This window comes from Panthera onca, chromosome X (genome assembly GCF_046562875.1).
Source record: "Panthera onca isolate mPanOnc1 chromosome X, mPanOnc1 haplotype 2, whole genome shotgun sequence".
Taxonomy (NCBI): domain Eukaryota; kingdom Metazoa; phylum Chordata; class Mammalia; order Carnivora; family Felidae; genus Panthera; species Panthera onca.
Window position 1 is genome coordinate 10,206,625 of NC_138357.1, and position 14,683 is coordinate 10,221,307.

Genomic DNA, 14,683 nt, shown 5'->3' on the forward strand with positions numbered 1-14,683 from the left:
AATTACCAAAAGTAAGAAATATATTACTACTATGCTGTATTATGATTTAGCTGAAATTGCATATCCAGATGCATAATGTGGAATTTCTAAAAATTCCATTTAGAAAATTTAGCAGTGTATTTAAATATTTCTCATTCACAGGCAACCAGCTGTGATAGAGGAAGCTGTATTTAAATAGTTAGTCAAAATTGAAGGTGCCAGCAGATTTCACACAGAACACGTGAAAAGGAACTTTTTATAAACTCTGTTTACCTTCTTGGCGTGGACTGTCACAACATACCAAGACTGAGGCGTTGGGTTTATTTTAACCATCTGAGTACATTGACGAGCTATGTGATGTGCACTCTTTTCTAAGTGCCCGATAACAGTCGCTGTTGGTGTGAGCGGTCATGACCTTAGTGTACACAGTGCGATACGCTTGGAACACAGCTTTCGCTAACATCTGAGCGTACTCAACGATAACACGTTCTTTGACCTGACCGTATACATCTTTGGTCTAGGATACGGTTATAGACTAAAGTGGAAGCAAGCTTCCTAATGTTGAGTCAGCCACAGAACAAACAATGCAAGAAACCTATGAAGACGTTTTCCTTTCCCTTTCTTCTCTTTTCCGGAAACACATCATAACAAGTCATAACAGGACAAATACTAATCCAGTCAAATCCCTTACAGCACAATGAAGCAAACCTAGCCAGCAATCGATATTAAATTGAAAGGACCACAGTTCTTGTTTGCCCTTTAAAAGGGAGCATTCATCATTAAAAATTATTGGGAGCCTAATTTTGCACGGCCTTATGCAAAGTGAATCACGCGGATGGTTTCTTGGAACCTCGCAACCTTTATCAGACAATAAAAAAAAAGAATTAAAAACCCAAACATGGAATCAAATCATCAAACCAAGACGTGTCCAGAGAAGAATGATCACAAAGAAAACACCGTCCAATAGCATTTGAGAAAACTACATGAGTAGGTGGATTGTGAAGCATGTGAAGAAGCCGTATGACCCCACAGGGCTGGAAGAGCGAAAGGTTGGCTCTTCCATGAGCAATCTGGGTAAACTCAGCAGAAATTGTGGAACTTCGGGGGTGTTTAGTGGGCTAGGGTGGCCAAAAACATTTAATGTAAAAAAAGCCTGGACAAGGGAAAATAGAGACAGAGAATAAAGAATGAAATGAGATCTGTTGCAAATACGAAAAAAGAGTATTTTGTGCTTCGTGGTAGAACTGATTATTGCAAAAAAAACCAAAAAACAAAAAACCTTTGCTTAATTAAGTTGTGATTTTACATGCCTAAATGAAAGTAAATACAAATGAATATGCAGTAGTAATTCGTGGGCTTAACTCTACCTACAACAGTTGCTAATCTCCGCAACTGGTCTTGCCTAGATGCCTATCATAAGCTCGAAACAGATGAAAAACAAAAGCGCTGGGATTTAACAAAAAAACTCAAAGCCAGACATAGATTTTTAAATTGCTGAAACATAAAGATTCCTCAGCCACCATCTATGACATTTTTAATTGCATGCAAGATTGTATAATGTTGGCTGATTAAAAATTATTTAAAGAAAAGATGATTCAACTACTTTGAATTTACCACCAGAAACCTTCTACGATAATTTGCATGGAACTACAATGGGATGTATTTTGAGGGGCTACAAAAATCATTTAAAATTCTGATGCTGTCATCACCATAATTCACTGATAAGTATTAGAAGTTATCTAGGAAACAGTGGTTTAGCCTGCTCTTCTGAGATACCTTGATTTAGTACAGAGCACGGAAGCTGTAATTATTCACTGAGAGGCAAAGGGAAGAAGAGAAAAACTCCCTGCAGGTCACAGCCACTGGCAAAGAAATCCAAGTGAAGACAAACAAGCCCTTGCCTCTAGGTGTGAGCAGTTTGGGTGTAAAAACCTAAACGGGCTCCGACTTGTTTTTCTTTATTTTTCCAGTCCTTTTACTGGACCTTTATGTGTGTACCTTGAGATGGATTTTCCAGAGAAGGGTCCCCAAATGTCTATCAGCTGCTCACCCCGAATGAGGCTCAGTCTTAGGACTTCTGACCAGTTACCGCTGAGTCAGGTCCACATCTTTACGTATTAACCTTTTAACCCGATGACCTATCATTCCATTCCATTCACCCAACATGCACTGAGCACCCAGACTGTGCCTGGTGCTGGGATATATAACCCACATGCTGCCGGGCATGGAGAAGAGGAGGAGACAAATACAAACACGGATTAAGACAACGGTCCCATGAGAAGTCTACGAGTTGATGGGGGAAAGACTTAGGTACGATCGACTCTAAAAGGTAGTGACTACTTACACTGTTTTGAGGAAGCACGGTCGGTTAAACAGCTCAGGGAAAGGCTTTCGTTGAGGTGACGACATTGGGGATCCAGCTCGAAGCATTTTCGCGTGATTTCCAAAGGCATGGATGGGACTAGGTAAGGCTTCCAGGCAAAGGGAGCAACAGAGGCAACTACCTAGAGATGCAGAAAAACAAAAAACAAAACAAAACAAAACAAAACAAAAGAAAAAGGTAAGAAGTGGTTAGGTTTGGTCAAAGGGTAAGGAAAGGTTCAGGCAGTGAGTAAAGATGAGAACTGTCAATCTGCCTTCTGGAAAGAGTGGGCATGAACGGTGCATTTGTTGTGTGCCCATATGCTAGGTATTTATCATATATCAATGCATTTCATTAGACGTGACTAATTCAATACTGGATCTCTTCTTCAATGTTCCCCAAAAGTGATGTCTCAGCCGACTGAAGCCTGCAACAAACAGGTAACTAACTCTGCTGCTGCAGCCCATTCATTCCACCTGGGGACGATTCGAATCCTAAGAGTCTACCTTAATGTGAGTTCAAACACATTCTTCTCTCTGGCACGCCTTTATGGAGAATAGTTCTCCCCTCTGTAAACGTACAGAAATTGAATCCCTTTCCTATAAGATATGCCTCCAAAGGACTCTAGACAACTACCCTTCCAGATTTACAGGTGAGACACCGTCCGTCTCCTCAGTGGCTTCTCATCTGATGTGCTTTCCCAACTTAAAGGTTCCCTCCCGGGTATTTTCTGGCTGTAATATCCCTCGGGAAATACAGGAGTCAGAGTGGCACGTCCAACAGAGAACAGAACAAAATGATCGCCTTCTTTATTACAAGCACCGCGTGTCACGAACGAAGCCTATTGTACAAAGAATCCATATGCTACAGCTGTGGGTTATCTCACAAGATGGAAGGAGCAAGACCTTGAAAACAAAAATACACCAGCCACTAGGATCACCTAGAGCAGCTCATCTCACCTTCTCTGGACCTCAGTTCCCTCTTCTATAAAATGGAGCTAGTGGAATCACCTTCTTCATCAGGTTGTCATGAGGATAAGGTAGAATTACACATCAGACAAAAACACCTAAAACGGTGCCTGATACAAAGCAAGTTCGATGATAATTAATGCACAAGAGGCATAGAGAGATCAAGACAACGGATGAAGGTCCATTAACCTAGAACAAGAAGCGAAAGAAGTCTCAGTTTGCTTGAATACAGAACCAGTCTGAAAATATGGTTACCTAGTGTTTTTTTAGGGAAAAATTATTCATTTAGTGTAGAGGCCAGAAACAGGAAAGAGAGTAAGACTTCTTGGATTTGGAGACTTCCCAGAGAGATGAAAGAAACGTAGGCAGGCAGGAAGCCACTTGCCTTAAGCAAGGAGATCATAAAAGCAAACTTTAGGTGGCAGACAGGGACGTACTCTGAGATTACGAAAATGATCCTGGAAAGACAGAGAAATTTCCACAAACTCAAAATTATAACCAAACTCCCCAAGTATAATGATGGCGCAAACCTGAATCTACCACTGTGGACTGGAGTCTAAGCAGTTAAGCCCGACAGCCAACGACAATAGGTTACAATTCTTTTGAGACAGTTCTGATTTCAAATGATCTTTTAATATCAAACTGGGTGGTGGTGATTTACATAGATAGTATCGTAATCTTGCAGGAGAGCAAGAAATTACAGAACAGGGACAATGACGATAATAGCTGAAAGATATCTGAGATCTATCTAACCACCATCATGTGATTTCCCAAAGCTGTAATCTCCATGAGGGCCTGGACTGTTTGGTTCTACTGCTAAAATCCTAGTGTTTAGCATAGTGCCTGGCACGAAGCAAGTGTTCAAAAATGATTAAACGAATTGAAGCGATGGTACTTCGATTTACGTCAATCTTTTCTCTCTAGTAATTAACAGGAAAGCACTTTAATTAAGAAGGATAGGGGCGCCTGGGTGGCGCAGTCGGTTAAGCGTCCGACTTCAGCCAGGTCACGATCTCGCGGTCCGTGAGTTCGAGCCCCGCGTCAGGCTCTGGGCTGATGGCTCGGAGCCTGGAGCCTGTTTCCGGTTCTGTGTTTCCCTCTCTCTCTGCCCCTCCCCCGTTCATGCTCTGTCTCTCTCTGTCCCAAAAATAAATTAAAAACGTTGAAAAATTTAAAAAAAGAAGGATATTCAAGGGGACAAAAAGGAGAGAAACTGCTAAGTCCTCTTCTGCAGCTAGTCTTATCGTGACGAGGACCTTCGTGGGCTACAGGGGACGGCACACACAAAAGAGATGAGAGAAACGCAACGTAGTGCGTGAAGCCTCTGTAAGGGAAAAAAGAGGAAGGTTCAGACAGCCCGCATGGGCCAAAGGTATTGAACTTGTGGAAAGCCAGTGTGGTTTTCCCTAAACCGACCCATTATTTAATTGTCAAATCTACCTGCTGTCCTGTAATCAACTAGACATAGTCTTAGTGTCTTATTATCACAAATGAGAGGTGAATGTAGTCTTGGAAATCACTACAATTATTTTCAGTCTTTACCAAAAAAAAGTCTAAGCAACATCAGTCTGCTGAGCTACCCACATCTTTCACCAGGGTGCCCAGGACAACGTGTGCTACTAGTCTCCAGGATACAGTTCATGTTGCCTCCTGTGGCCGTAACAGGCCAGGAGATCTGGAACGCTGGATCAAAAACAGCCGTGATTTCATTAGCTGATACTATTGAACGACACGCCAGTGAAAGTCACCTGACGCTTACACCTTCTCCCTTGCAGAAGATTAATCCTGATTACCGAGGATAATTTTGATTGCCGTAACACAACATAAGCAGAAAGCCTTATGTTTGGACCTGCCTTCCCAGTACTACCATGCTGCCTCTTAAGACTTTCATGACCAATAGAAAAGATGGATGGAGGGGCGGCTGCATGGCTCAGTTAAGCGTCTGACTTCAGCTCAGGTCATGATCTCTCGGTTCGTGAGTTTGAGCCCTTTGTCGGGCTCTCTGCTGTCAGTGCAGAGCCCGCTTCAGATTCTGTCTCTGTCTCTCTCTTTCTCTCCCTCTCTCAAAAATAAACAAACATTAAAAAGAAAGAAAAGCCTAATGGAAAACTAATGTTTTTTAAAAAGGAGAGGGACAGGACTAAGAATTCAGTTTTCAAGAGCGAAGGTTTGGGACACCGTGTCAGGGAAGGAACACCTAGTTGAGTCCTGACTTAGAGCAAAGGAAACCTGGAAGGGGTGGTGTAGAAAGTACTTATATTATTTACAGCCTCATGAAAGAAAAAAACTGTAGCAGCTTTCATAACAACCTTGCTTGTTGTGTGTGTGTGTATAAACGCACACACAAATATATATTGCGTAGTAACAATTGTACATAGATTCACACACACAATTTGTCGCCCTCTCCTCTTCTCCCCTTGTTGTTTTATATAAGGATGGGTGCTGGAAATTAATTACAATTAGTCTTTAGATTATATCATGTTTAGGTGCAATGAGAAGAGTATTGAATGGCAGCCAGAGATGGACAACATGACTGTTGGAACTTTGCACTGACGAAAGGAAGAAGCAACTTCATTTGAGGAAGGACAGAAAGCATAGAGTGTTGTCGTATGGAAGGTAAACAGGTGTAGAAGGATGGATGTGGATACTAAGTATCCACCCAAGAGTGGATGGTCCAGATGCACACGCTCTCTGACCCTGGCCCTGGGACTCTGCGAATTCCGTTTCTCCTTTGCTAGCTGGCACCCTCTTAAGTTTCGCCAAGGGGTTGAATTCTGCCCGAGAGAGACTGCAAGTTGGGAGGAGATAGAAGGGACGTAGGATCGCTGAACCTGTCAGCAGTGCCCAACGACCGCTCTTGACCCTGACAGTAGCAGCTGATTCCAAAGCCACCTGCTCTCAGCATCCCAAGACCCTTCTTCTGTTCGTCCATGATGACAGTATTACAGTTACCTGCCTTACAGAGTCACGGAAGAACATCACAGCGCATCAGACTGAGAGAACCAGGACACCCAGGATTTTTTGTTTGTTTGTTTATTTTTGTTCTTTCCTAGCTCCTGCCTTATCAATCAATGTCACCTTAATCAAGTTTGCTTTAGTCTGTTTCTTATATTATAAACTGTGTTATTGCAGTGTATTTTATTATGATCTACAAGAGTACTAGGAGCATTGATAAGAAAGTATCTGTGAAGCTTCTTAGCTATGAAAAAAGATATAAGTTTTGGCTAAGGTTTAATATGGCCAGAGAAATAATTTTCCATATTAAACCTTTGGGAAAATACACAGGCACCAATCCAGATGAATGACTAATAAACTGAAAATCAGTCAAATAATAATACAGCAGAACAGCAGGGAAATGTGTTGTTTTTCTTCCCAAATGATTTCATGAAGAAAAACTTAAACCTCAAGTAGATTGAATAGCAAAACAGGATTTCAGGGTAAGATGCCAATGGCTGCCTTTCTGGCTTTCCTTCTATCTTCCTTCTTTTCTGGAAGAGGGAGCAAGTAGGGGTGGGGTGGGGGCTGTTTATGCCGTGAAGCATCGGAAAGGAGAAGACTGATGGCTCTTCAGTAATCCTGACTCTCAGAGTTCTAATGAATCTCTGCTCAAATCCAAATGCAACATCCCCTCAAGAATTCTTTATCGGTGGTGGACTGAGCAAAAGCACAGATTAAATACCACGTTAGAAAAGAGAGTCAGAGCAAACCAAAAACAAAAACGAAAGAAGAAAGGTGTAAAGCCCCGTGACATCCATAAACAACAATTAGAAGGCATCACTGTCAGATTGCTGTAGGAGTCCCAAGGCTAAACAGCTCTCTAAGAAGCAAATTCACATGAGGCTCCTGGGTGGCTCAGTTGGTTAAGCCTCTGACTTTGGCTCAGGTCATGATCTCAATAGTTTGTGAGTTCAAGCCCTGCGTCTGACTCCGCCGTCAGCGTGGAGCCTGCTTCGGACCCTCTTTCTCCTTGCCCCTCCCCTGCCCTATTTCTCTCTCTCTCAAAAATAAGTATTTTTTTTAAAAGTCAAGTTACAATGTGTTTTGACCTACTAAAATGGTCCAAAAATATAAACGAACCCACTTTTCAGCCTTGGTAAAACAATTTCAGTAAGATTCTTCTCTTTCTTGAAATGTTTTTCAAATGACCCATTGAAATATTGAAATATTGTGGCAATTTGTGTATATCAGTAAAAAATAATACTAAGAGTAATAACGTAAAACCAGACATGCTTATATTTAGGATATTATTTCCAGCACCTCTTATTTCCCAAGAAGAAGTTGGGGGTTTTTTGGTGGCTGTGTCCTGATCAGTCCCTCTCTATATATATTAAGTAGAGATGACAGTTATATTGTGTTCTCTGTTCCACTTGAGAAGCCAAACAACATGAGCTTCTCTTCTTTTGTGTGTCATTCTTCTTGCAGCTTTCACGGTTTGGACATCAAATTTGAAAAGATTCTATTGTTTTGGTGTCTTCTTTCATTTTGTTTCTTTTGGTTATATTGGGTGTTTCAATTTCTGGCCCTTCCAAATGATTTAATTTCTTATTTTATAGAACATTTCCTGTTAATGTCCTCTCCAAATATGTCTGGCACACCGTAAATTTGACTCTGTATTCTGGAGGAATACCAAGGTTTTGGACTATGTCATCTCCAGAAGGACATACAAGTTGTTGACCTTGCCATTGGATGGAAGGCAATGTTCCGATTTTCTTAATTTCCTTGAATATGCGCCATGGAAGCCTACCACGACTGCCTTCAACTATAGGATTTCAGTGCTAATGAAAGTGAGAACTTTGGTAAAGTTTAAAAATGAGCGTTTGGTGGTTCAAGGGCATTTCCCTTCAATACATTCGAGAATATTATTTATTACAGTGTGGTCTCATCTGCTTTATCGCTAAACTAAGAGATCTGGGAGGACAGAGGCAGTGCCTTTCACCTTGGTATTCAGAGCCTCGATGTGTAACAGATAGTCAATAAGGATTTAAAATGAACTAAACTTTACGGTTGAGCAGATTACTTGCAGTCGGGCTATCTCATATCTTAACTTCATATGTTCCTGAATTCACAGAGTTCTTGGAATCTGAAAGGAAAGGCAGTGTTCTATTCCCAGGACAGATTGAGTAAAATATGTTAATTCATTTTTCAATATACATTTTGACCCTTTCAATGTGCAGCTACCAAGTCAACAATTGGGATGGGGATGGGAAGAGGGAGTGGTGTTGGTTTGTTTTAATTTTGGAGAGTTTGTCTGTGCGGTATTAGATGAAAAGTGGCTCTCTAGGAACCCTGAAGGTTAAGCCTGCCTTTTTCCAGAAAAGCTCTGAGGGTAAGTGTTTCACAGTCAGTGGGAAAGAGGGGAAAATGCATGGTTAAAAAGAACGGAATTACTTGAAGTGGGTAATGATTTGAATGAGGAAAAAACCTACCTGAGGGTCATGTGTAATTTATATGTTATATGCATAGCTATGCTAGTTTCTCTTCATCCATTCTTCCCCTCTGGGCCAATCTGTTCTTGCCACTAGTCTCAATAAATGATAAAAGCAGAGTCTCTAATGGATTGAAGACATCTTATATAATAATATTTAATAATGAGCTGAAAAAGAGACCCCAAAATATTTACCTTTGGAGCTAAAATCCACTTTCCAGTTCTTGCCAGTCCTTTGTTACTATGGAATTAACGTATGAAATTATTTCCTTGTAGTTTCCAATATGTTCACCAAATTCAACTTCTTTTATTTGCAGGACATCTTTTAGAAATCTCTCTTTTATAAAATCCTTCAACTTTTTACACACACGTATTAACAAAATGGAAGCTTTGGTCAATCTGTTTAATTTCAGGTTGAAATGTTAGCGCTTAGAGAGATTCAACCCATCGGTACAGGTCTCTGGGTTTGCACGACACAACTGGCCAACTGACCAACGCAAGTCTGACCATTCACCAAATTTTACACCGGAGAATGACATGTCCTACACTTTTGACCAGAAACCCTCTTTAAGTGGCCACAGAGGGGTAGGAATGGAAGACCAGGCTCCCCGGGCCGCTACTCCAACACAGGCCAGCCCTGCTACTTGTCACCGAGGACAGATTCTCAAGGAGAAGTGAGAGTGTCTATCGGTGAGCCTCCTCTCCCTTCAAGGTTCAGGAAACTCACATCTCTGGAAACGCAAGCAGAGAAATGAGAGGAGTCATCATTATACGGTCCGTTTGTACTTTTTTTCTCATTGCCCTGAGTACTTGGATCCTATAGATTTGGTTTTCTGGATATTCTTTCATCCATAAAGATAATAAAAATGAAATTTTATTGAGTAGCTTCAGCTATAAGAAGTAAAATGCCCAAGAACTTTTACTCAGTGCAAAAGTTGGAGGTCATGCGTTGAACATTTTTTTTTTTTTTACATTAGAATATTTTACCACGGGGAAATACAAACAGAATCCAGATAATATAAGTTAGAGTTCAACATTTCCAACAATGAGTATCCTGAGAAAGGTCAATTAGCAATAGTGCAGATACGTGGCTGTAGTATCTGTCTGAATAGTTATTGGATGATGGGGATTGAATTAATTTATACATAATTTATCCTTCGATTGTGATCTTAGATATAATTGCATCACATCCTGTCAGATCTGAATTTCTTTTCTCTAAACACAACACATGCCACTCTCATGACAAAATAATCTTATGGACAGAAGAATGCTAGTTCTTTAAATCACTAAGTTTCTAAAAATAGATGTTTTCTGCAGATAAAATGGTAAAGTTAGTGCCCCTAAGTCACTTGAACTTTTTTTGCACATGTGGTACAAATAATGCTACAGATGACATTGTACGAATAACAGCCGCATATACTGTGGTTCCTTTTCCCCCTTTTTCTTTCTCCCTCTCTGTTTTCCCAAAAAGATATTCAGTAACAGGATTCAGGAAAATATATTTTTAATATTCTCTCCTGGGCCATTACGAGGAACCTCACTGAAACAATGGTATTTCCCACTTCTTGTGGCTCTGGAGTGCAGAAGATGAAATTCTAGACTGGAATCTCATCTAGCAAGCAAGACTCTTTTAAAAAACAATGATGGTGTTCGTCATGCTCAGCTCTGTAGAGGTTGTTATTGAAATGAGTGGTTAACAACCGGATAATTGATGAAAATAGAAAAGTAACTAAAAGATACCAGGAAGTATAAGCACCCATGGATTCATTTTAACATAATGGTTCCGAGCTTTTGAAAGAATTAAAAATAAGCAAAACAAGCAAATAATCCCATCATCCTCTTCTACTCATCATCCTTATAGAGACTTAGGTAGAAAATGCATATACAGGGGCGCCTGGGTGGCTCAGTCGGTTGAGCGGCCCACTTCGGCTCAGGTCATGATCTCACGGTCCGTGAGTTCAAGCCCCGCGTCGGGCTCTGTGCTGACAGCTCGGAGCCTGGAGCCTGTTTCGGATTCTGTGTCTCCCTCTCTCTGACCCTCCCCCGTTCATGCTCTGTCTCTCTCTGTCTCAAAAATAAATAAACGTTAAAAAAAATTAAAAAAAAAATTAAAAAAAAGAAAATGCATATACAATCTGCATTTTTTTTAATATCTCGAAGTTTCTTTGACTTATGAGTAAAAGGAAGTAATAACTGTCTGTGCCAGAAAGGCACCCTTCTAGGTGTTTTGTAAACAGTATCTTAGTTAATCCTCATAAAACTCAGGGAGATTGAGCTTGTCATATACCCATTTCACAGAGGAGGCAATGAATACTCAGAAATGTTAACTGCGGGGTGCCTGGATGGCTCAGTCCGTTAAGCATCCAACTCGGTTTTGGCTCAGGTCATGATCTCATGGTTCATGAGTCCGAGCCCCTCCTCATGCTCTGTGCTGATGGCATGGAGCCTGCTTGGGATTCTCTCTCTCACTTTCTCTGCCTCTCCCTCCCTCCCTCTCTCTCTCCTCTCTCTCTCCTCTCTCTCTCTCTCTCAAAAATAAATAAACATTTTTTAAAAAGTTAACTGCCCTAAATCATAGAGCTATTAAATGGTTTACCAAGAATCTCACCCCAAGTCCTTCTGGTTCCAAATTTCGTATTCTGTAAAGTCCTCATATGTCTAATTTTATGTTTCTTTCACATTTACACATCAGTAAAGATTTCAAAAATTCCATAATTAATTTTCTAGGTGATTCACTGGAGCTTCTACTCTCCGTGAGCTCCCCATCATTGAGTCTATTCCAGCATTGGGTGTTTATCGATGAATATTTCAGCTTTGACTGGAAATGGTTAAACCATAAGAATTGTAAGGTCCCTTTAAACACCAAAATTCTGTGATTAACAACAATGCTATGCACATACAACAGCTATACAGGGGATCCTCTGTGATGACAGTTGTTCCTATACTGTGATCCCCTGGCACAAGACTGAGGCCAGTTTTCTCATGAAGACCTTATGTGAGTAGACATTACTCAATTTGAGTCAGATCAGGGAAATAGAGCTCCAATTTTGAACTGAAAAAGAAGATAGTCAATCACAAATCCATGACACTGGCTTATACAGATGTCCTGCTTTCCTCTGACTCACCCTTGGAGCTTCAGAAAGAGATAAATTGTATTTTTGATATAGTAATCGGGATGCAGTCACACCATAACTCATATCTTCAGATTATGCCTTTTCAGCCTTGCTTTATGTCCCTGATTTTGACCCACGTTTTGAACTGTCCAAAGGGAATCTCTACAACAAAAGATGTGGGGCTGGAAACAAGAACAATTTTGAAGGAAAGTTTTAAGTTTAAATTTCTCGGGGAAAATGATACTCTTATAAAAGCATGGGACAAAAAAGACCCTCAATATTTTTGCAAAAAAAAAAAAAAGGTTTGCTGGCTGGGGATAGGACTCTGGCTCCTCAGATAGAATTGAGCATGGTAAAAATGGAAGGATTCTCATCCCGTTTCTGTCTTTCTGACAAAGCTTTGGTTGGTGTTTTGGAACTTGTACAGCCCATGGGAGTAATTCTCACAGTAGATTGTTTGGCTATTAACTTCCTATTTTTTATTTCACGATCTTTATTATCTTTGAGTTGTCCGAGGGCAATGGAGCTTGTTTCCGGGCTCTAATCTTTGACAGAGAGTGAGAAAGATGACATTTTTTTCAAGTTAGAGAATGCTCAGAAAGAGAATGAGGAAACAAAACACATGCTATTATATCAGCATCGGCTTAGAAAAATGTGAGTCTAGAGAATATAGGTGGTATGAGTGAGCTGTGTGAACGGGTACTCGTTAGGAGCCAAAATTACAAAGAGCCTCTGAAACAACATACTCTTCTTTATTAATCCTCCAGAAATAATTTGTGAAAAATCAGCCAATGCCTGGAGTACTCAGACTTTAATACATTAATAGCTGACACCTTAGATTCTGGGGGATAAAAAAAAAAACACGTTACCTGCTATAATATGAAGAAGTACCCCGAAAAAATGGAATATCGGGTTGGCTGGGTATGATCTAATCAATTAATCAACTAATCTCACCTTCTCCAATTCCTCGGTGCCCTACTGGATGACGGAATAAGTTTACAGGTGAACACTACCGCTTTGCATGGCTCCATTTAGCAGCAGCAAAGGCAACTGTCTCTAGTAAGAGACAACTGAGACATATCACGCGTTCAGAATCAAGTCAAGGATGATAGTCGAAAGAGCAAGATGAATGGAAGAAGCCCACCATTGGCAAAGGGGGAAACCAGCTGATTTAAGAGACCCTGTCATATATAATTGATGTGAACTGTTTTCCATGTCCTTTACTGGTTTAACCAAAGGTTGAGTATCAGTACTTTACCACTTGCAAACATTTATGTCCCAAGTGTTCATCTTTGGGGGGAAAATCTATTATGCTTCCAAAATTACCAGTGCCTTGATTCCTTTGTGGACAAGGACCTATGGAGTACCTGGAAAACCTCAAGGACCTGAGGTCAAATCTTGACTGTTGCTGACTACCTTGTGACCTTGGGCAAATCACTAATTTCCCTGAACCTTGACTTTTAAAGAAGAATCTCTCCCTTGTAGTATTGTTCAGAGAACTAAATGAAATAACGTTTGGAGGCAATATGGCTAAGAAGAGGCACTCAGTAGATAGAAGCTACTATGGTATGGATTAGATTATGATCTGAAAGCTACCGATTTCCACAAAATTTGCAAAAGTGAGCAATTAGTACAAGGTGTTCTCAAAGTGTATATGATACCAAAAAAAAAAAAAAAAAAAAAGGTGTCCATTGTCAAATAAGTTTGGGAAAGACTACGTGCTATATCCCTTTCCCCCTTGTAAGTCAGAATTCATTTTTAACATAACTGAATTTGCGGGAAAATCCCAAAGTTTAAAAACCTGTTTTAGCTTTGGAACACCTGGGTGGCTCAGCCGGTTGAGCAGCCACTTGGGCTCAGGTCCTGACCTCACAGCTCAGCTCCCGAGTTCGAGCCCCACATAGGGCTCTCTGCTGTCAGGGCAGAGCCCCTTTCAGGTCCTCTGTCCCCCTCTCTCTCTGCCCCTACCCCGCGCACGCTCTCTTTCTGAAAAATAAACAGTAACACAAATACCGTTTAGCTTTATGGAAGCAAAGGTCTTCTAAACTTATTTGATCTTAGAAATGTCTCTTCCCAGAAGATATGTTAACATATTAGCTCTCAGGGTTGTGAGTCTGAGCCCCACGTTGGGTGTAGAGATTACTTACGGAAATTTAAAAAAAAACAAAACAAAACCAGCAAGGCAGGCCAAATGAGGAATATGAGAGTGAGAGACCCCTGATGAGGGCCAGAGTTCCGTTCGCGTTTTATTCATTTGGGATTGGTGGGGTTTGACTGACTAAAAGTGCCTCGGGAATGAAGGCTCTCCAGGAGGTTGGTGACATGCCTTGGTGCAGTTGTTTATTTGCACGTCGGTGTGGTCCTATGGCTTCACTTGCACATTTGTAGAAAAACCATGAGGCTATTGCAAAATCTGTCTCACAATATTTGCCTTCGTGTATTTTAGGAAGAACATCAACTTTGTGTTTCTTTCCATTGCCATAAATAGTGCTGGAGTTTTCTTAACGCTTTTATTTATTTATATATTTACTTCCCCTTTTTAAGCTAGCAACTTCCTTTAGTTTACTATTGTTCTATATGGATATCACGTGTCCTTCTAGGCGCTGCAAGAGAGACGGCAGGACTAAAGGGTTGGGTTTTTAAATTACTTTGAAAGCTAAAGAAACAGAAGGCATGGGAGCTGTTACTTCTGTTATTTTTAGGAGTATCCACTTGGTCATTTTTAAGCAGCAAAATATTCTGTATCAAAGCATTCATTCTCATGACTTGGATTTTAATCACCGATAAGTTTTTAGCAGTATTATTCATTGTAGTTTATTCACATTGTAGCCGTACT

General features: G+C 40.6%; 1 long non-coding RNA gene across 1 annotated transcript in view; it reads right to left on the bottom strand.

Annotated features, from left to right (window-relative positions):
* The window catches only part of LOC145714593 (uncharacterized), a 152,063-nt gene that overhangs the window by 134,477 nt on the left and 2,903 nt on the right, over positions 1–14,683 (bottom strand). The window contains exon 2 of the long non-coding RNA XR_014136908.1: positions 2,324–2,483. This is a non-coding gene — a long non-coding RNA (uncharacterized LOC145714593). The remainder of the gene's footprint in view (positions 1–2,323; positions 2,484–14,683) is intronic.